General features: G+C 39.6%; 1 protein-coding gene across 2 annotated transcripts in view; it reads right to left on the bottom strand.

Annotated features, from left to right (window-relative positions):
- Window positions 1-23340, bottom strand: part of FRMD4B (FERM domain containing 4B) — a 372884-nt gene that overhangs the window by 251970 nt on the left and 97574 nt on the right. The window contains exons 1-2 of one of the 2 annotated variants that reach the window (XM_033132204.1): window positions 20143-20260; window positions 6514-6638 (exon numbers count right to left, since the gene is read on the bottom strand). The gene's annotated coding sequence lies outside the window, so the exon portion shown is untranslated. Of the gene's footprint in view, window positions 1-6513; window positions 6639-20142; window positions 20261-23340 lie in introns of those variants that run through there. The other variant, XM_033132203.1, reaches the window with a different exon arrangement.

Raw genomic sequence — 23340 nt, forward strand, 5'->3', positions numbered from 1 at the left:
TTAACATATTGTCAACTTCATTAGTTGATAAGTCATAGTATTCATTAAACTGCATTATGTTTTAATAAACTAAAATAAGCTTTTGTAATAAACAATTTAAAAAGCTAAATTATACGGTCTTAAAATATGAGAGTAAAAATTATTTTTAACGTGGGGTACATTTAATGTGGGGTGTATTTTTAATATGCCTGATATCACGTGGGGTGGTATCTAAATGAAAAGTTCCTGGGGCTGCCACTCACTGTAATAATTCAAATAAAACAATTAAACCATCAAAACTGCTCTTTGAAAGACAATGTTGAGAAAGAGGAAAACAAGTTCAAGACCGGGAGAAAATATTTACAAAGTACACATCTGATAAAGGACTTGTAACAAGAATATATAAAGACCTCTTAAAACTCAATAACACTAAAAAATCTGAAAATGGAGCTACCCTATGATCCGTAATTCCACTCCTAGGTATCTATCCGGAGAAATCCCAAACTCCAATTCAAAAATCTTTATGCACTCCTATGTTTTATTGCAGCACTATACACAATAGCTAAGACTGGAAACAACCGAAATGCCCATCGGTAGATGACTGGATTAAGAAACTGTGGTACATTTATACAATGGAGTTATTATGCAGCATAAAGAAGAAAGAAATCTTACCATTTGCAACAACATGGATGGACCTAGAAAACATTATGTTAAGTGAAATAAGTCAGACAGAGAAAGATAAGTACCATATGATCTCACTTATATGTGGAATCTAAAGAAAAGAATAAGTGAATGAACTAATCAGAAACAGTTTTGGAGACAAAGAGGAAAAACTGAGGGTTGCTAGATGGGCGGGGGGGGGTGGGGGTAAAGGGGAAGGTGAGGGGATTAGAAAACAATCAGTAACCACAAGATGGCCACGGGGTTTGAAAATTAATCTGGGGAACGTAATTTAGTGGTTACCAGAGGGTAAGGGGGTTGGGGGGTGGGAGATGAGGGTAAAGGGGATCAAATATGTGGTGATGTAAGGAGAACTGACTCTGGATGGTGAACACATAATGTAATTTATAGATGATGTGATACAGAATTGCACACCTGAAATCTATGTAATTTTACTAACAATTGTCACCCCAATAAATTAAAAAAAAAAAAAACTTAATAAGAAAACTAATCACCACCTGCCCCCGCAATTGCACAAAAGATTGAATCAGACAATTCACTGTCAAAAATATACAGATGGCAAGTAAGAACATGAAAAGATATTCCACATCATCTGTCGTTAGGGAAATGCCAGTTAAAACCACGATGAGTTACTACTACATACCTATTAGGAAGGATAAAATGGAAAAAGACTGATCATACCAAGTACTGACAGGGAGGAGAAGCAATGGGAACTTGTATTCAGTGCAGGTGGGATATAAAATGGTACAACCACTTTAGAAAAGTTTGGCAATTTCTTATAAAGTTAAGTATACACCTACCATGTGATCCGGCCATTCCACTCCTAGGTGTTTACCCAAGAGATATGAAAGCATATGTCCATATGAGGGCTTGTATATGAATGTTCAAAGTAGAATCATTCATAATAGTGAAAAAGTGGAAACGAGTCAAATTTCCATCAGAGGTGAATAAGCAAACAAACTGGGGTTTATTCATATAACGGAACACAATTCAACAATAAAAAGGAATGGCATATCCATACACACTACAACATGAATGAATCTCAAATAATTTTGTTGGGGGAAAGAAGTACATATTGCCTGAAAATGCAAAATGTTCCTAGAAACAGAAAGCAGATCAGTTATTGCTGTAATCAGATAATAAGATTATGTACTATATGATTCCATTTACATGAAATGATAGAAAATGCAACTAAGGTACAATGATAGAAATAACATCAGTGGTTACCTGGGGCAGGGGAGGGGCTGGGCAGGATAGGAGGGAGGGATTACCAACAGGCAGGAGAAAATTTGGGAAAAGATGGATGTTTACGTATCTTTTTGTGTGTTTGTGCTGCTTTTCAATAATTATTTTCCAGTTTTATTGAGATACAACTGATATACAGTGATGTATAAGTTTAAGGTGTACAGCATAATAATTGATGTACATATATCATAAAATAATTACTGCAGTAAGTTTAGTTAACACCATCATCTCACATAGATATAAAAAGAAAAAAACAATATTTTGTCTTTGGGATGAGAATTCTCAGGATTTACTCTCTTAACAACTTTCGTATAGATCATATCATCCAGCAGTGTTAACTATAGTCATCACACCATCAACTAATGAACATTTTTGTCCCTCGTACTCCTTTATCTTCTAACTGGAAGTCTGTACCTCTTGACCACCTTGATCCAATTCCCCCTTCACTTCATCCTCCCACCTTTGGTAACCACAAATCTGATTTCCGTGAATTGGTTTCTTTTTTTTTTTAGATTTCACATATAAGTGAGATCACTGGTATTTGTCTCTCTCTGTCTGACTTATTTCACTTAGTATAATGCCCTCGAGGTCATACGTGTTGTCACAATGCCAAGATTCCTCTTTTTTATGGCTGAGTAATATTCCTGTGGCATGTGTGGGGTGGTGTGTGTGTGTGTGTGTGCGCACGCGCATCTCAAAACATCTTTATCCATTCATCAACGAAGGGACACCTAAGTTGTTTCCATGTTTTGGCTATTATAAATAATGCTGCAATGAACAAAGGCGTGCAGATATCTCTTCAGCATAGTGTTTTTGTTTCCCTTTGGATATATTCCCAGAAGTGGATTGCTGGGCATATGGTAGTTCTATTTTTTACTTCTGAGGAGTCGCTACACTGTTTTCCACAGTAGCTGCACCAGTCTACAACCCCTCCAACAGTGTAGAAGGGTTTCCTTTTCTCCACAAAACAGATGTTTTCATTATCTTGATTATGGTGATGATTTCATGTCAAAATTTATCAAGTTGCACACCTTAAATATGTGCAGTTTATTATAGGTCAGTTATACCGCAATAATGTTATTAAGAAAAGTCCTTAATTATAACAATTCAATGATACACAAGTATATAAAGAAAATTAATCTTTCACCTGACACCATCTATTAGGTAACCTTCCTGAGGTTACCAACACGAATAGCCTGGTGTATACATCCTTCCATACTTAAACAACCTTATGATCACATTACAGAGTTTAAGCTTTTCGTACAATGGCTGATCCATTAAAATGGGTCTCTTTCTGGGACAGCCAGATGCCTCAGTTGGTTAGAGTGCGAGCTCTGAATGGCAGGATTGCTGGTTCGATTCCCATATGGGTCAGTGAGCTGTGCCCTCCACAACTAGATTGAAGGCAAAGATTTGCCGCTGAGCTTCCAGAGGGGCGGCCGGATGGCTCAGTTGGTTAGAGCGTGAGCTCTCAACAACAAGGTTGCCAATTCAATTCCCACATGGGATGGTGGGCTACGCCCCCTGCGAATAAAGATTAAAAACAGCAACTGGACTTGGAGCTGAGCTGCGCCCTCCACAACTAGATTAAAGGACAACAACTTGGAAATGATGGGCCCCGCAGAAACACATTGTTCCCCAATAAAAAAAAAATTACTTTAATAAAAAAATGAGTCTCTTTCTGCAAATCAATTAAGGCTTTAAAAAATCTCGTATCACACATGAAAATTTCTAGGAAAATTTCTAGGTGTTTTGATATTGAGATTCATTATTAAAACTAACATGTCTTAAATACTTTAACAAAGAAAGGGATGTAAACTACAAATAGAAGCATTTGCTTTGTAATAAATTACTAGATAGAGGAGTCAGTCTTCACTGAGGGAGGGATAAGATCAAATTCTTTCTATATTCAGAGCCTGTTTTTCCATAAGATGTAATTTAATCTAGAAAAGGAAAACTATTTTGTGCGTTAAACTGTAATTAAACACTGACTTCAGGTTAAACATTGCACTGGGATGAGCAAGTTCAACTGCAAACAGATCTTTGAGGATTGTGTTGGTTTCACAAACTAGAATATTATAGCAACTCCAAAGTTTTAGCACAGGTCAGGTTGACGTTAAAAAAAAAACCTTCTAGTCAAAAAATTATAAAATATATGCTTACTGTGCATAATGCAAAAATACGCAAGTATAGAGGACAAAATTTTTTCCTCTCTTAACAACAATTAGGGATGGAATTTCCCTAATTCCATCTATCAGACATGACCACCAACAGCAATTTGAAGGTATCTTTCCAGAATATAATGTATGCATGAATGTTGTCAGGCTTTTATTTTTGTCTGTTCATTTGCTTTGTCTTTAAAGATTTTTTTGGTGTGGTAAAAATATATATGGCATAAAATCTCCCATTTTAACCATTTTTAACGGTACAATTCAGTGGCGTTAATTACACTCACAATGTTGTAAAACAATCACCACAATCTATTTCCAAAACTTTTCATCACTCCAAACAGTACTCATTAATCAATAAACTCCCATTCCTCCTTCATCCCAGCTCCTGGTCATCTCTAACCTACTTTCTATCTACATGAATTAGCCTGTTGGAGATATTGAATGAACTAAGGGGGTGAGGTTGGAGAAAATGACTAGGGCCAGGTCTTACAAATTACGGCCAGGAGTCTGGAATGATTCGGTTTGTACTTGATGTACAAATCAGGTTCTTGGAAACTGACTTTAAGCAAAATGACATATAACAAAACCAATGTCACTACAGATTAATTGATGTAAACAAAAGTTAAGTTCCTATGGAGTATTTCTGGTCACAAAACATCACCAGACTTCTAAATAAAGAACCAAAACACTTCTAATATTACACACTCAAGTAAGTGTGAGCTATACAGACATTTCAGAAAGATGAATAAAACAAGTAAGAGAATGATTTTCCAATCAGCTTATTCCAGGTCAGGGTAGCGGGTGGCAGGAGCCTGCCCCAGCAGCTCGGGGTGCCAGGCGGGCCCCACCCAGACAGGAGGCCTTCCCATCGCAGGGCCACTCACAGGCACCCACATTCACTCAGGCTGGGACAATGTAGACATGCCAGCTGACCATCTCTGGATGTGGCAGGAAACTGGAGTCCCGGAAAAAACCTTGCGTGCATGTAAACGTGCAAACTCCTCACCAGGAATGGAGCTTTTTTTGTTTCCTTATCAAGGTTATAATGGAAAAGATGTCAAATGAAATGACTTTCTTTGAGGACCTGATATAATTTAGAAGATCCCAGATCATTTAAGTCTATGTTCCCAATACTTCTTTCTCAAAGTACCTAAATCAGTAAGACTTGAGAAACACACTGGATGCCCTGTAATTTTCTTGTATCTGCCTGGTGCCCATCTGTGATAGCTACTTGGACCATGAAAACATGCCCAGGGTTAGAAACATCACCCTCCCCTTCACTGACATCTCTTAGCCTCTTCCACAGCTCTACCCTTACCTGCCCTCCCCAACCCCCCAAATAAAAGAAACCCAAACAATTGAAATTTCAATCATAAAATCAGCTAACAATTTTCGAGCACTTTTTACATGCTTGGCATCCTTTCTAGCGCTTTGTACATATTAACTCATTTCATCTATTCAACAACCCTATCATGTAAGTTCTAATATATTTTAGATGAGGAAACTGAGGCAAAGGAAGATTCACCATTTAACCACAGTCACACACGGGGTAAGTGACAGAGCAAGAATTTCCAGAGTCCGTGTCCTTGACTGCTACGCGGCACTCCTCCGCAGCAAGTGCCATCATGTGCAAACTGCAATCTTACCATTTATTTTACTCAAGAAAACAATTGAAAAGATTGTGTAAATTTTGTCCCTAACTGTTATACATTCTACTTGTGCACAATTCATACTTTAGCGGGTTACACCCTTCAAATCACCTTTGCCTGTAAAATGTGAGCTTCTGAGATCAGCTAAAGCAGAAACATCTTCAGATACCATATGGTTCTGAAGCATTATCATTGTTATGGCAAGGCTTGGGCAACCACTGAAATATTAATATTACATTCCCCCTTATTATACTCTAAAAAGCAGTGGAAAATAGAAAAGATACATAAAGTGTTGACATTAACGATAAAAAGCACACATTTATTATGACTAAGCTAAGAAAGAAAATCATTGTATGTATAAAAATAAGTAACCATTAGCTTTGCTCATTTTGTCCACTGGATTTTAAGCTGGTGAAGTGTTTAATGGCAAATAAAAAGAAAATATTTTTGTGTGTATAAAATATTGAAAATATACGAAATGTGTGCACAGTATAGTTAGTACATTGTTTATTTTGTTGTTTTGCTCTCTGAGAAGAGAACCCCTTTATAAAATGTAAGTTTATTATTCAACTTGTGGGCATTTAACTTTTATTTGAGAGTAGGGGACTAACTATATTTGCTAATTTTCCTCCTCATTGCTAGTAACACAACTATTTTGAGAGTGGACTATATCATATCCTACCTATCCCCACTTGATAATTCAATGTAGACTGACATATAAACATGCAGAAACCTACTTGCCTCTTCTAACATATCAAAGTTCAGTGTTCACCCTGATGTCCACTTACCCTTAACTAGTGAGTGTTCCCTTGTCTTCCTTCCTTTTCACTGTAATAATCTTCGGATTTTGTTTGCCATGACAGATGTCATCTTTTTCTTTCACACATCTATCTTCTGGGTTTCTCACCAAAGCCTGTAACACAGAAGAGAAAAGCTCCTTAATTTCTGTAGGCACATAGAAAAGAACGAGAGAGCTCCAGTCAGAGACATTTCTAATTTCTCATTTCCCTCTGGCTGGCTGCAGTTAATCACAGTTTTAGAAACTCACCTAATTAGATGAGATTTAGAATAACACAGTCTCAAAATACAGACAAAAGTGGGGCTACTCTGCGTAAGAGCTGAAGACCTGGCCCTGCTTCGGCTTCTTACAGAACGCATTTCATTGCATACAGGGTATTAGACTTCTACTGTCTGTAGGAGGAGATTCTGAAGCTAAAAGTCACCTACAGTCATGTAAAATCAGGGCTCTCAAAGTGGGAGAAATCAGTAAAACTTCAGCATCTGTGTCTCAGAAAGACTGAACCCACGATGGCACTCCTGAATCTCGTTTTTAACAGATGTCAGTTGTGGAGAGAATAAAATGCCGGTCATGAGTACTGATGAAATTTAGTGTACTGTGCCAGAAGATACTCATTTATACGTATTTGTGACTCTCCCTATAAAAGAGGAAAAAGAGCTTTTCCCCAGGAGCTCTTCTTACGTTGGGAGGAACATATCTCCCTTGTCACCTATGGGCCCAAACCGTGTCACACGCACCAGTGAGTAGAAACTGGACACGAGGAAGAGGGCAGGAGCAGCAGGTGGTGTGCACTGCTTTCGGGTGGGGTTAAGCGACACTCCACGGCCTCACCTTCTCCACGGCACCTTCCATCCCACCCGACCCTCTGCCCTCCCTAGATGTAGACGCAGGCACCAGGTGACAGCCTGTGGCAGGAAGCAGAAAGAACTCAGAGGCAACGTGGCCGCGCTGCCCTTAACGGTGCCACAGGATGAACTCATTTTTTTCTATCAGAAACTAAATATTCAAGTTGCTCAGCTATACAAAATGAGAGCACTGCGTAGGTCAGGAGTTTCTTGTGGGCAGTGTTGTCCAGTATTCTTGTCGGAGGAAAATGACTCTTAAAGCTAGTAAGAGGCAAATTTTATGGTAGGTGTTTTAAATTAAACATTAAAATGTTAACAAACTTAAATTTGAATACTGACATCTAATGTTCATAGAGCGTAGTCATGGGAACGGGGTAATGGTTTGGGTGGCACTCAATCAAAACGAAAACCTCTCACACTCAGTCATCCCCTTAATTCCCGCGACTTAGATAAAACATTGGGCTTAGAAAGAACACAGTAGAGATACATTGTAATCCAAGCCTCTACTTCACAGATGAGATAAATGAGGCTCAGAGAGAGAAAGTGACTTGCGAAAGGTTACACAGGCCACCGGCACTGGAATGACTCAGTACATTTTCCACTTTATTGAACTGTCACTCCACAACTGTCATGTGTCCCCCAGGGTAAAGTTCCTTGAGGAGGTAAGCCTGGTAACTAAAGACATAGTAAGCAGCCTCCAGCATCACATGTAAGGAGCTAGTTAAGTCCTTTACTTCTTTAGCTGTGTTAACGAAGACTACACAGCTGATGTCAGCTCAGCTCACAAGGGAAGAGAAATAAACATACTCCTGATTGCCTAGGAAAGCTACCACAGAGTGCCCACCATAAGCCATAGAGTGTCCCGGTACATCACTGACATTGCTGCTAATGCGTCTAGAAACTCCAAAAATAATACAGGCATTATTATATCCCGAAGACAAGGAAACTGAGTCAGGCAAATCCAACACCTTGTTTAAGGTTGCACACAGCTGGCAAGTTCTCTGCGTCCATGGCCCCAGCACACTGACTTCTTGTCTGTGATGAGCAGCACGACAAACCAAGGAAATATGCATCTCTTTGAAAACCCCAGAGCCCAGGAACAGAAACAGAATGGAGAGTATTTGGAAGGAGACTAAAGAAAGGAAGAAAGGAAAGATGAGCTAAGAGCATTATGGGAATAGATTCTACAATGACTCTGAACATGCATGAGGGATATGTCTTAAGATCTTTGAACATATCAAATATGCAAATGCAACTAGAGCAGATCATATGCCTCCACTCATAAAATTCTGTGCAAGATACTTGTGACACTAGGTACCTGAAGATGAGCAAAGAAGTTCAAGGTCTCAGTGAGTTAGGGTGGATGAGTTATGGCCATCCACTGGACTAGTTTGCTTGGGCTGCCATAAAAAATATCACAGACTGAGTGGCTTAAACAACAGACATTTATTTTGTCACAGTTCTGGAAGCTACAAGTTCAAGATCAAGGTTCTGGCTGGGTTCATTTCTCCTGACTCTCTCTCCTTGCCCTCTTGCTGCCTCTTCACTTAGTCTTCTCTGTGTGCACCCATCCCTGGTGTCTTTTTGTGTTCAAATTTCCTTTGCGAATAAGGACACCAGTCTAACTGGATCAGGACTCACACTAACAGCCTCAGTTTAACGTAATCATCTTTCAAAGGCCCTGTTTCTATATATAGTCCCATCCTGAGGTACTAGAGGTTAGAGCTTCAACATAGGCATTTTGGGAGGACACAATTCAGCCTATAACACCCACCAAGTAACTAGTTCTGGTGCCACAATAATGAAAATCTCGGCACTCAAAAGGTAACAACCCACTACATGCCATCAACCTGCAGTGTCACTCGTGAAGAACTAATGCCCTCTAATATTTGAATTCAGGAATTTAAGATTTAATTATAGATTTTAGGTTTTGTTTTGTTTTTTGTTTGTTTGGGTTTTTTTTAAGAAGGGAAGGGCCATAATTAAATAAACCTTGTTCACAATGATCTAAACCAGGGGTCAGAAAACTGCCTACAAATCAAATATAGCCTACTGTCCATTTTTGTAAATAAAGTTTTATTGGTACACAGCCAATGTCCATTAATTTACGGATTATCTGTGGTTGCTGTGGAACTACAGCTGCACAGTTGAATAGTTGTGACAGACACACAGGGCCAAAAGTATTTACTATATAGCCCTTCAAAGAGACAGTTTGCCAACTTCTGATTTAAGCTATGTTATTCGGGTTTCTTTTATTATAGGACTCCTTAGGATCTTGAAAACATACATTTTCAAACTTCAAGATGGAGGGTATATGGTAAAGTGCATCTCTCGTGGGAAGGAGTTTTTAAAGTCCCCTCAAAGTGACACTGTGTATGGTCAAAAGTGACATTGATAGTCCCTCAAGGAAAGTGCTCTGGGAGAAACCAGCATCCCACGTCATCAGCAATATGGCCATTCTTTCCTCTCAAGTTCAACAGGTAAAATTTTCTTTGAGAAATTCTATGAAAAAATTGGCTTGTTTATGGGCCACTTGTATAAAAAGACGCATATTTTTTTAAATAACAAAGCCACTCTGGGCCTGGTAAGATGCTTCAAGAAACTGAGAGCAGCAAGCAATGGGAGATTCAGGACAGCATCCCTTCTTGAATTTACCGAAGTTAAACACGCGTTTGATCTGACTTTGCTGCAGTTTGCGTTGCTTCTCCATTTATTTAACCCCAGATCCTCCCTTGCCCATCCCTCCCGCCATCCCAGAAGCCTCTACCAGGACCTATGTTGCATGTAAAACGTTTTGGAAAATGCTGAAATAGTAAAAAACACGAGCATGATGAATCAATCAGACAGAAGACATGTACAGGCTTTCTTGACACATTGTAAAAGAAGAATAGGACAAAGGCACAATGGGACACCACTTCACATCCATTGGGTTGGCTATTATTTTAAAAAATGGAAAATAATAAGTGTGGGTGAAACTGTGGAAAAACTGGAAAACGTGTACCATGCTGATGGTAATGTAAATAGTGCCGTCACTTTGAAAAAGTCTGGCAGTGATTTCACTGATGTGTGGGGTATAAAACTGAACGTAACAAAGGAACAAGACAAACAAATAAAAAAACAAAAACTCCTAGACACAAACAATAGTTTAGTGGTTACCAGAGGGTAACAGGGCAGGGGGTGATAGAAGAAGGTAAATGGGTCAAATATATGGTGATTAAAGAACTGACTCTGGGTGGTGAGCACACAATGTGATATATAGATGATGTGTTACAGAATTGCAACACAACGGAAACCTATGTAATTTTATTAACATTAACCATTGTCACCCTAATAAATTTTAATTTAAAAAAAGTCTGGCAGTACCTTAAAAAATTAAACATAACATTAGTATATAATCCAGCAATTTCACTTCTGGGTGTGGACTTCAAAGAACTGAAAGCAGGGACTCAAACAGGTATTTGTAGACCATGCTCACAGCTGCATTACATATTACACTGTTCACAACAGCCAAAAGGTGGAAACAGCCCACCTGTCCATCGCCGGATGAATGGATAAACAAAATGTGGTATATACAGTGGAACAGTATTCATTCTTAAGGAGAATGAAATTCTGATACATGCTACAATGTGGATGAATCTTGAACACGTAATAGTAAGTCCAATAAGCCAGCCACAAAAGGACAAATATTGTATGATTCCATTTGTACGAGGTACGTAGAGGAGCCATATTCATAGAGACAGAAAATACAACAGAGGTCATCTGCATGAGGGGACTGAGCGATGGAGTTATTGTTGAATGGGCAAAGACTTTCAGTCTGGGCTGATGAGGAAGATGGCAGTGATGGTGGCACAACACTGTGGATGTACCTAAATCCTCTGAACTGTACATTTAATACTAAAGTGGTAAGTTTTATGTTATGTGTAATTGCCACAATAAAAATTCTCAGAAAAAGTAAGTGTAGGAGCATCATTGCAGGGATGGGGATGGGAAGCAGTTAAATCGTTTAGACGTCAGATTCCTGGCTTGCTTAGGTGACGATTTCGTATCTTAGAAGACAAGGGAAGCAACAAGGGGAACTGTTAGTCTAGGAAGAACTTTAGGCCAATAGAGAAATGAAACAAAACAGTGGTCACATCCTCTTCAGTTCACAGTGGTCGTAGCAGGGATGCTGGGGTCCTCCCGGGGCACCTCGCAGGCTGGCTCTGCTCCCAGGCTGGCCTCGCATTCACCCGCCCCCGTGCTCCCCTCCACTCACTCCACCCATTCTCTATGCGGCAGCACAAGTGGGGCAAAAATACAGCAACATACAAAGGACAATGTGACAAACTCCTGTTCATGTGCCCATCACTCAAAAGGAACAAATGTGGTTTTCATATTCATTTCACATCCTGCCTTTACTCGTTTAAGAGATACAGCCACATAGGATTTAAATCCCCTATGTTACACTGTTGGTGGGAATGCAGACTGGTGCAGCCGCTATGGAAGGCAGTGTAGAGGTTCCTCAAAAAATTAAGAATAGAATTACCGTATGACCCAGCAATCCCTCTCCTGGGTATTTACCTACCCAAAAAATCTGAAAACATTTATCCATAAAGACATGTGTGCTCCAATGTTCATTGCAGCTTTATTTACGGTGGCCAAGACATGGAAACAACCAAAATGTCCTTCGATAGATGAATGGATAAAGAAGTTGTGGTTTATATACACAATGGAATATTTTTTGGTGGTAAGAAAAGGTGAAATATTACCATTTGTGACAACATGGATGGATCTTGAGATTATAACGCTAAGCGAAATAAGTCAGATAGAAAAAGTAGAGAACCATATGATTTCACTGATATGTGGTATATAAAACTGAAAACAACAAAAGGTCAAGACAAACAAATGAAGGAACAAAAACTCATAGACACAGACAATAGTTTAGAGGTTACGAGAGGGAAAGGAGAGAGGAGGGCTCTAGAAGAGGGTAAACGGGGTATAATATATGGTGATGGAGAGAACTGACTCTGGCTGGTGAACACACAATGTGATATATAGATGATGTATTACAGAATTGTACACCTGAAATCTACGTAACTTTACTAACAGTTGTCACCCCAATAAACTTTAAATAAATAAATAATAACCAAAAAAAATCCCCTATGTTAATGTTACTTTTTCCAGTTCTTCCTTACTCTTCAGAGACTTTCACTATTATGAATTTGGTGCATATCAAGTCCATGCATGTGTGTGTGTGTATCCAAAACAATCTATCCTATAGTCTTATGGATTTTAAACTTTTTATAAAGGATACCAAGCTGTATATTACATTGTACTCAACATTGTTTTTGATATATTTTAATTTTGATATTAATATAATTTTGATATTAATATACATCTAATTTTAATATATTTTGATCCATACATATCTAGATCAATTGTCATATAGTGCTTTATTATATGACCACATCATAGTTTAATTTTCTATTTCTGGACTGATGGCTATTTGGGTGGTGTCCAATTTTTTATCATAACATGGTTCTTCCAGGCCCAGGTTTCTCCATTCAGGGGCAGAGGTTGTTTGGGAACAGACTGCTCATTAGTGTGTGTGTGTGTGTGTGTGTGTGTGTGTGTGTGTGTGGAGGGATTTTTCTCCCAGTAGGTCTCACCATGGGCAGTCCAGCTCACTTAGTGGGTATTTGGAAATGTGGGAGAATGTTTTCGGGAGCTAGGGGTGGGATACGGCAGAAATCCTAAATTTTCCACAGCGCATGAAAGTCCTGAATGACAAAACTTGTCCCCTCAAAAACAGCCAGTCTTTGAGAAACACTACTGATTACAGTCTCCCGCAGAAACTGTGTGTTGTAGAACGTGTGTATGTTCCAGTCCAACGAGCAATGATAACCTGCTCTTCAAAGTTCCCGTTTATCTTGATTCCTTGCCAAGTCTTTTGAATTTCTGCTAAACAAATAGGCACAAAATGCTACCTGGTGACTTTGAACTTGCATTTCCTGATTTTATTAGTGAAGTGGACAACATTTTCCTATTGCTATTGCTCATTCATGTCTCCATCTCAGGAAAGCGCCTGTTAATAGCTGTCCATTTTTCTACCGGGTAGTTTGAATTTTCCTGATTGGTTTGTAGAAGTTCACTAGAGATTCTAGAAACGTAGCTTTTGTTATTTGGGGTTGCAAATAAAAAATAATAGTTGTTTGGGGTTGCAAATATATTCTATCAGTTTGCTGCTCGCCTTTTAATTTTATGGTGCTATTTTGTGCAGAAATTACACATTTTGATATAGTGAAATCCACCAACCTTGTCATTCTTGAATGTGATTTTTGTCTCTAGCTTATAAAATGTAGTCTATCCTAAGAGCATAAAGATATCTTTTTCTTTCTTCCTAGAGATTTTAAGGTTTTACATTTTAAAACTTACTCTAAGTTTCTAAATAATTTTGAGAGCTGAAGTGACTTAAAAAATAAATAAATGAATAAACCCAAATCTGAAGATATCAACTCATCTCTTCCTGAATGTAGTTTTCTGTTACACTTGGAATGGAATTCAAACTCCTTACTGTGGCATAATTACAGGACATGGCTTGGTCCTACTTTCCTTTTTTTTTAAATTTATTTTTTTATTAGTTTCATTCATTTCAGTGCAAAACCTCTTGAAGTTTATCCTGCATCTTCTGTTAGTCATTAAGCTTTAGCCACATGGGTTTTCCATATGTACCCCAAACACATCAAGCTAATTCCACCTCAGGACCCTGTACTTGCTACTTCCTTTTTCTGGAAACTTGTTCTCCAGATATGCACATGGCTGGTTTCTTCTTGCCATTAGGGCCTCAGGTCAGATGTCACCTTTGAGAGAGACTATCCCTACCCAGCAGAGAATGGCTCAATCATTCACAATGACATTGAGCCTTTATTTCTTCGCAGCACTTGCCACCATTTAAAATTATCTTGTTTAAGTCCTGATTGGAGTTTCTCCATAGACCATAAGCTCTACAAGATCAGGGACTCTGCTATCTTGTTCTCTCCTGTGTCCTCAGCCCCTCAAGCAGTTCCTGGCACACACTAGGTATTCAATGAATATTTATTGAATAAATCAGTGAGTGAAAAAATGAATGAACTTGGATCTCCCCTGGTCCCCCTGGTTGTTCCTTCTATGTCCTCGTACTGGTATATTAACAAAGGAGTATTTCCTTTCTCCCACTGGCCACACACAATATTAAATAGACCTATCTAGTCTCTCAAAGAAATAACTGCAGAAATGCTTACAAAAAGAATCCTAAGTACATCTACTGTCTGCATGTCCAGGTTTCTAAGTTACTTAGAACAGTGAAAGCTCCACTCACTCCTTCACCCGACTTCTACACACAGGAGATAACCATTAACAGTTTCTTTGCATGGAGCAAGAAACTTTTTATCCATTTATATCTATCTATCTATCTATCTATCTATCTATCTATCTATCTATCTATCATCAATCATCTATCATAAATTAGACAACCTGAAGGACTCAATATAAGAAGTTTTATTCTTATTGACAAAGTATTCCTTTTTAGTGGGTCTGAGTTTGGTAAGAAGGCAGACCCCACTCCCACCTCTAGACATGCTGGTTCTGCAGACCTGGGATGGGGCCCAGGAGTCTTCATTTCCAACCAGCAGCTTAGCTGATTCTGACACAGGTGGCTCAAAAACCGTTCTTGGGGAAATGTTTCCCTAGGTCAAAGCAAGTTAATGCCATCCTTCTTTAAGACCATGCAGCCTCCCAGAAACCAGGGGGCAGATGGAGCCACATGTATGCCCAGTGACAAGCTACGCCACATCTTTGCTCAAAAAGAGGGTGTAGCAGATCCTCACCGTCAAAGACCCCAAGAACCTGATGTGATTCTGAAGCCACAGAAACAGTTAGGCAAACAGCTCAAAACTGTGGGAGAGGAGGCCTAGGTTCTAGGCCCCACACTGTCCTGGACTTCAGTTCCTTCATATGCAAAACAAGAAGCTGGACCAGATAATTCAACAAGCCCCTTCCTGCTCTAACATTTTAGAAGAAACTTCAACATCTCATGGATTTCTTTGTGATTGGGCTCTGGTTGATTTTTATCCTGTATTTTCCAATCTTCTACGATGAGCTTATATTATTTTTATAATAGAAAAGAAAACAATAAAAAAAAAAACCTTAACAGAATTTTCTCATTGTTACTCAAACAGGATTTTCATAACCTGAGATGTTCCAGTGCTAAATTCACTACTCTACTCTCCATAATATAAAGAAACAACAAAATCTCAACACACCTAGGTCAAAACAATTTAATGCCATCCTTATTTTTTGAAACACATTTAAAATTTGCTTTGATAGGCAAAATTGGATCTGTGACTCTATGCAAAATGGTAAACAAGGAACTAAACAGCTCAAACATCCAATCTTAGCCATAAACTCATGGAGAAATTAGCAATACTTAAGTACTTAAAACCTTGTAATTTTTTTTAGACTTCTGGGCTCCAACATTTCTGACAAAGTGGTTCCCGAGCCATAATTAACAAAAAATAGGCAACCTTCCAGAAAGTCTCCCAAAGCAAAAGTAAACTCGTCAGAGCCCTCCCCCTGCTGTGAGCATGATGCCAACAGTGACGTGCCAGCAGTAAACAACAGAAGCCAGAAAGGGTTTGGATCTAGTCCTGAACTGGTCTCTGCTGAAAATGGCCTTAGGAAAATGGGTTATGATTAGAAAGTCGTGGCATTTCCAGCACCCACTTATTAGCATGTCTGGAGAATCACAGAAGGGAGATGATAGGGTCTTTACAATCAGAGCTCCTGTCACAGAGTATTTACAAATACTTACTGCTATTCCAGTCCTGAGAGGAACTTGGTCACCGTTCTAACAGGGGACAAAGGATCCACACACCCTAACCAGTCATGCCTGGTGGTCTCCGAAGAAAGACTCCCACCACCTCTTGGCTGCTCAGGCCATAAAACTGTACTCTTTTCCCTCATCACCCCACTTCCCACTCATCAAACCGCAGCAGCACTATCTGTAACAGGTCCCTTCTATTTTTTCATAGCTCCTTATTTCCAATTGTCATCATCCTAGGCGAAGCTATGTCATCTTTCCGTAAGCCTACTTCGAGTCTGCTTACTAATTTCCCCACTTGACCCCTGCGACAACCCCTTATTCACAGGGTGACCGCATATATCAAGTAATTTCAACTTCTTAAAACTCTTCAGTGCCTTCTGATTTTCAAAGGCTAAAACCTCTTTTTTTTTTAAGTTTTATTGGGGAACAGGGTGTTCTTCCAGGACCCATCAGCTCCATGTCAAGTCGTCGTTTTCAATCTAATAGTGGAGGGCGCGGCTCACTGGTCCATGTGGGAATCGAACCGGCGACCTTGGTGTTATGAGCACTGCATTCTAACCACTGAGCCAACCGGTTGCCCCTAAAACCTCATTTGATGACAGTCTTCCCTTCACTCTTCCTTGTTTAGCAAGTCCATTTTCACTTGCTAATCCGGCTGCTCAGTCACTGTTTCTCCAGACTGTCACAACGCTGGCTCCATCTCATCATTCCTACGCAACACACATGACCTTCCCTGACCACTATATCTTAAATAGTATCCTGCATTTGTGTTATTCTCAACCCCCATTTATTTCCGGTGTAAGGCTGAAATTGCATTGTTTATTTGCTTACTGGTCCCCCTCCCCCACTAGAATATAAGCTCCATGAGTGGGGAGGTCTTGCTTGTCCTATTCACTGCAAAGTAGGAGGTACTCAGTGACTTTTTGTCAAAAGAAAGCATGTGTTGTTTTAGATTAAACTAGGACCCAACTTTTCAATGTTCTCTCCATTCAGAGTAAAAACTCAATTTCTTCCCAGGAAGACAAGTCGTTAATTTGCAGGAGACATAGCTCTATGAATATCTTCATTGTTACCCCACAGCTAGGTTAGAGTCTCTGACGCAGAGCTCACCACTCTGAAATCCGAAGACTCTTTGGAGATGTCAAATGAAATCTAAACTTCATTGACAAGCTAAGATGACTTCTACAGTGTGTCTTGACTCAGGGGAACAACTGTGTAGGTTGTCACTGCTGCAAGTGAGGAGCTTAGCGTCTGAGTGGGTTGATCGGTATGTCACATGGACTGAGGCAGGTGGGTATTTTTAAAGTGCAAAGGGAATTTGCTAGGATACTCTGTGCTCTAACCAGGCAGTCAATATGGGGAGAGTTCATTTGAGGCCCAGATAAAAGCATCAACTCACTGAAATTATAAATGGATCCCATTGCCAAGGTAATTTCACTCTGACTTACAGAGTGAGCTACAGAGTAGTAATGACAGCCAATTTTCTGCACAGGATCCTAATTTACAAATCAATTTTATATATTCAATATTCCTTTTGTTTTTCAGGCAATTCTAAGAGGTTGGCCAAATGTAGTTATTACACCTATTTCATATAAGTGAGTACGAGACTAATGAGGCCACAGTGAGTAAATACTGAAACTTGATTTCGAATCAAGATCTTAGAAGATCAGCTTCTAAAGATGCTAATGAACCAACGAGAGATTGCAAACGGCATTTCAAAAATCAACTTTATTGAGGTATAATTTACACATCATAAAACAAATACTCCCGTTTTAAGTGTTCAGTTAGTTCATCGGATTTTGACAAACAGATACACTCTTGTCCCACAATCAAGATACAGAACAGTTCTATCCCTGAGAAGTTCCTTTTGTACTCTAGCTCCCCCATCACCTCCTACCACTGCCCAGACATCCAGTGATCTGCTTTCTGTCACTATATATTAGTGTGCTTTTCTAGACTTTCATGACTTTCATATGAATTGAGTCACACACACTGAATGTCTTTTGCATCTAGCTCCTTTCACTCAGCACAATGAGATATCAAAAATGAGATACATCCATGTTGTTGCACATATTAGTAGTTTGTTCTTTTTTATCATTTTGTTTTATTTTATGGCCCTATCCCAATTTGTATATCCATTCATCTGCTGATGGATATTTAAATTGTTTCCAGTTTGGGGTTATCATGAATGCAGCTGTATGAATATTCTAGTACAAGTCTTTGATTGGCCCTTTATATGTGTATTTTCATTTCTCTTCTGTAAGCACCTTGGCGTGGAATGGCTTGGTCCTATGATAAGGGTATTTTAAATTTTATAAAAATGGAAAACTATATTCCAAAGTGGTTTTACCATTTTACACTCCCATCAGCAGTGTTATGTGAGTTCCAGTTGCTCCAAGTCCTCACCATCACTTGGTATTGTCAGTCTTTTAATTGTAGTCATTTTAATAGGCATGAGGTGGTATGTCATTGTGGTTTGATTGGCATTTCCTTGATGCTAGTAATGTTGAGCATCTTTTTCCATGCTAGTTGCTCATTTGTGTAACTTCTGCAAAGGGTAATCTTAGAGGTAAGAAATATAAGTAATGTTATTTCTCATGTGTAAGAACTTGCTTTATTTTAGAAACAATTTTGAAAAATGTAACCTGGAAAAGGATTTATAAAATATTTAGATTATAAAGATCAAATATATTTAGAGGCCAAACTAAAAATAATGAAAACGATAATATGATAGAAAATATCCACATTTTATTAGCTTTGTATTCTTTACTATACATTCACTAATGCTCTAAGAAACTAGGGAGTCTGAATTTGAAGGACGGGGCTGGGATTAACTCGATCTCAGGAAAGAGGGAAGAAGCTTTGCTCTCTTCACTTCCCATTACTTTCTCTTTCCTAGACTTCATTTTATAGACCATGGGCTCAATTATTCACAGTATCTTTTTATAGCTAGTCGTAAAACTGTAAGGTGAATCATTACAAAATTAATATTCAACAGGCTTTATATAACTCTGTTTAATGCAAGGTATAACTCAGATTTCTATCACTCCAAGGCTTCTCAAGATCTATAAATGTAACCAACTTAATAAAAGGCCATGTATTTTAACTCTAACATTTCCTCCACAACCTCAACATCACAAAACCAATAAGTTTAGACTAGACAACCAGACAGATATTGATAACAGAAATGTTCTATACATAAAAGGCCAAAATCTGTATGAAGACTCCTATGCCAACCAAGATTCTGTTCTAATACATTTGTGTTGAGAAACTCATGATTTTAATAACAAAGAGCTTATTTTGCTTCCAGAGCACTCACACAGGAACCACTATAAACTTTATATCCCCAAAGCTTTTCTGTCTCAGCACGTCCCATGAGGAAAAAAAAGCATCTACTAGATACAACCTCCAACACCCCCCTCAAATAAATGTATATAACTTCCAACCTAGGAGGAACCTAACAGATATTTTAGTCCACTGATCATATTTTACAGAAAAGGAAACCAAGGCCCAGACAAGTGAAATTACCAGCTTAAGGTCAGACAACCAGTTAAAGAGAGATGGGTGTTTAATTCAGTTCTTCTGACTCAGACTCCAGAGTCTTAGTCTTGTGGTTTTTCTTTCTTTTTAAGACATTTTTTCCCCTCTGATTTCAGTAGTTATATACAGGGTAGATGCAAAAATTTCAGGGAACTCAGATAAGCAGAAGGGAGAATTATTGCTGAACGCCTTCCAATCCCGGCTGTGAGATAAGCCCCCTGACACCCTGGGTGAGGCAGAACGTTTAAGTGCTGCGAGGAATGCTGTACAGTCACACCCGCGGCTGCAAACTCTGGTTCCTGTGCTTGACAAGGTTGTGACCGTGGGAAAGTGACTAAGCCTCCCCCAGCCTCAGTTCTCTTGGCAGTAAAATGGGGATAAGAGGGGCACTTACCTCTCAAGGTTGTTATGAGAATGAGGTGGGCTGGAACTTGAAAAGCATTTCCCACAGTGCCTGGCAGTTAGCAGACACTCAGTGAACATCACCCATCGTAATTATTTCCTTTCAGACATTCAGCTGTGCATCTCGCTCTTATTCTTTAAAAAAACAAAACAAAACAAAAAAAAAACAATTTCTGTGGCTTTTTTTCATCTAACAGTGCATGTGCCGAGTACTATTTATTTCATTAAGTCATTCATATTGGCCATTTCACTAAGCCAAACTAGCCCAGAATAATCCAAATTTAAATTGCTACGTGGAGAGCCACATACTGGGTTCTAACTACTACGACAATGTCCCCATAGTCCAGCAAATATCTCAGAGTTTTGCACAATGTCCCACCGAACAAAGCTGCATACCCGCCCACACCATGTCGTACGATGACTCTAGTGGAGCTTCAGAAGGATGTGGCTCCTGGCTAATTTCCTCAAAGTCTCAGTCCATTCAGAATTCTGCCACCTCACTGGTACCAGGAACCAGAAGGGCTCCAGTGATCTTTTCACACCACGGTCACCTCAGAGGATCACTTGCAACGTCATCATGACCAGGGTGGTGACTGCCAGGCAATGCAGGGAAAGCTTTCGAGAATAAAAACTGTCCTTCTGTGATCTTGTCTTTTCTGCCTACCGGGAACACGTGCGCGCGCACAAGCACACACACACACACACACACACTGCTGGCTTGGCAATGGTCAGTGACTGGTGACAGCTGTAGGGGTGCTGTAATAAGGTGTATGCAGCCGCACCCTGGATGAACGGGAATGTACGCTGTGATTGTTAGCAGTCTGCAACGGCAGGTGGTAGCAGTGGCACAGTACGTATCCCTCAGTGCTGTCCTTTCTGGTCTATTTTAACGTCCTCAGTTTTATAGATGTGAAAACTAAGGTTCACAACAATGAGGAACGAGGGCTCCTCCGAGGCTACAGCAGAGGAAGTGGCAAGCTGAGACCAATAATCAATGTTCCTTGTGGTTTGTAGCTCAGCGTCCCTCTCCATGCCTGGCTGCCTTTCTGCTCTGGTGGGCAGAACGGTTTCCCATCTTATAACCATTAGGTGGTCTTGGCATGTTACAGTCCATTCATACAGTTCCATAACGAACAAGTTATACCAAGATAATTAAAAAAAAATAAAAACCACCAGCCCTAGGTGTGTACCAAGGCCCTGGTAACAGCTAGCACATAGCTGTTATGAAGATGCATATTCTATTTTGACAAAAGACAGGTGGCTGGCTTTGTCATGTTGGGCTGAGACAACGTAAGTAGGCAGAAAGAGAGACCAGTGGGAAGGAGAGTTTGTTTTTTTCCCCAGACTCTAACATAAATGGATTTCTTCTTTGTATAATGGAGCCCTAAATAAATAAAATGCAAAATGAATGTCTGCAGTATTACAGTTGTTGAGAAAATGGCTACAGAGTTCTTTTCTAATTTGTATCGTCTCCAAAGCAAATGAATTCAACATGAATGTTGTAATGGTGGGACAAAGAAGGAACCACCATTTATTCTTCATAGTTTACTAAGTTCTTACTAGGTCCCAGCCATGCAGAAGTGATCAGAAGAGAAATCGTTTCTGTTCTCTGATGAAGTCTACTGGGAAAGATAGACTATTAACAAGCCTTGTAATAAGTAAATATACACACGTGAGAAGGAAGGACTTAGGGAGCTCTGGGTCCGCATGCCCAAGTGGCACGGGCATGGGATTTGGAGCCAGAAAAATGAGTGCTGGGATCCTGTTTCTTGTCACCTACCTGGGGGACCTTGAGCAAGTCACTCAAACTTTCTACCCCAATTTCCTTATCTGTAAAACAATAATAATCCCTACCTGGTAGGAATTATGCCAGTTACTGAGTTCAAGTCTCTGAAGTTCCCAGGGGAGCCTGGCACTCAGTATGAGTCAACTTGGTCAACACATATTTATCAAATGAATGAAAGAATCATTATAAAACATACACTGGATCTCTAATAGCAAAAGTGGCACTTAGGCAGAGAGTGATGAAACACAGTAATGAGACCTTAATCCTGTTTTTTGTCTAGTTAGAGAGACTGAGAATATGTGTGTGGTATGTGTGTGTGTGTGTGTGTGTGTGTGTGTGTGTGTGTGTGTGTGTAACAACACAGTAGTCCTCCCTTATCCACAATCTCAATTTCTGCAGTTTCAGTAACCCTCAGCAAACCACCATCCAAAAATATGAAGTAGTGGAAAATTCCAGGAATAAACAATTAATAAGTTTTAAATTGTGTGCCATTCTGAGTACATGATGAAATTTTGCATTGTCCCACAAAGGACGTGAACTACCCCTTTGTCCAGTATACCCACAATGTATACACACCCCACCATTAGTCACTTATTAGCTGTCTCAGTTATCACATCGACTGTCATGGTATGACAGTGCTTGTGTTCAAGTCACCCTTACTTTACTTAATAATGATCCCAAAGAACAAGAGTAGTGATGCTGACAATTCGGATATGCCAAAGAGAAGCCATAAAGTGCTTTCTTGAAGTGAAAAGGTGCATATGTGGTATATATAGGGTTTGTACTCTGTGCTTTCCGCAATCCACTGGGGGTCTTACAACATACCTCCTGTGGATAAAGGGGGACGATTGCATACAGCAAAGCCACAAAGAAGTACATTTGATGTGGCTGGGTCAGTGAGTCCTCTACAACAGGACTGTCTAGTAGAAACATAACATGAACCACAAATGGGAGGCACATGTTATTTTCAAATTTCTAGTAGTCACCTTAATAAAAGTTTTAGAATCAGACAGAATATGTTTGATAATATATTTACCCCAATATAGCCAAACTATTATCATTTCAACATGGAGCCAATACAAGTTTATTAATGAGATATTTTGCATTCTCCTTTTTTGGCACTAAGCCTTCAAACCCCGTGTGTATTCTATACCGAGTCTGGCCTGGCCACATTCAGATTCTCAGCAGCCACGTGGCGGATGGCGCCTGTACTGGACAGCATCATACAGGTGGGAGAGTCCTGAAGACAGTCCTGAAGACAGAAGGGTCAGGTGCGCTTGTGGAGGAGGCAGGGCTTGACTAGGATGGGCATTAACAGGGCTGATGTGGTGTTTTAAGCGCTCTCTCCCAGCACGGAAACTACGTAGGTATGCAGCACTTACAGAAGCTGCCTTCACCTGCCTG

Source organism: Rhinolophus ferrumequinum, chromosome 17 (assembly GCF_004115265.2).
Source record: "Rhinolophus ferrumequinum isolate MPI-CBG mRhiFer1 chromosome 17, mRhiFer1_v1.p, whole genome shotgun sequence".
In the NCBI taxonomy this organism is placed as follows: Eukaryota; Metazoa; Chordata; class Mammalia; order Chiroptera; family Rhinolophidae; genus Rhinolophus; species Rhinolophus ferrumequinum.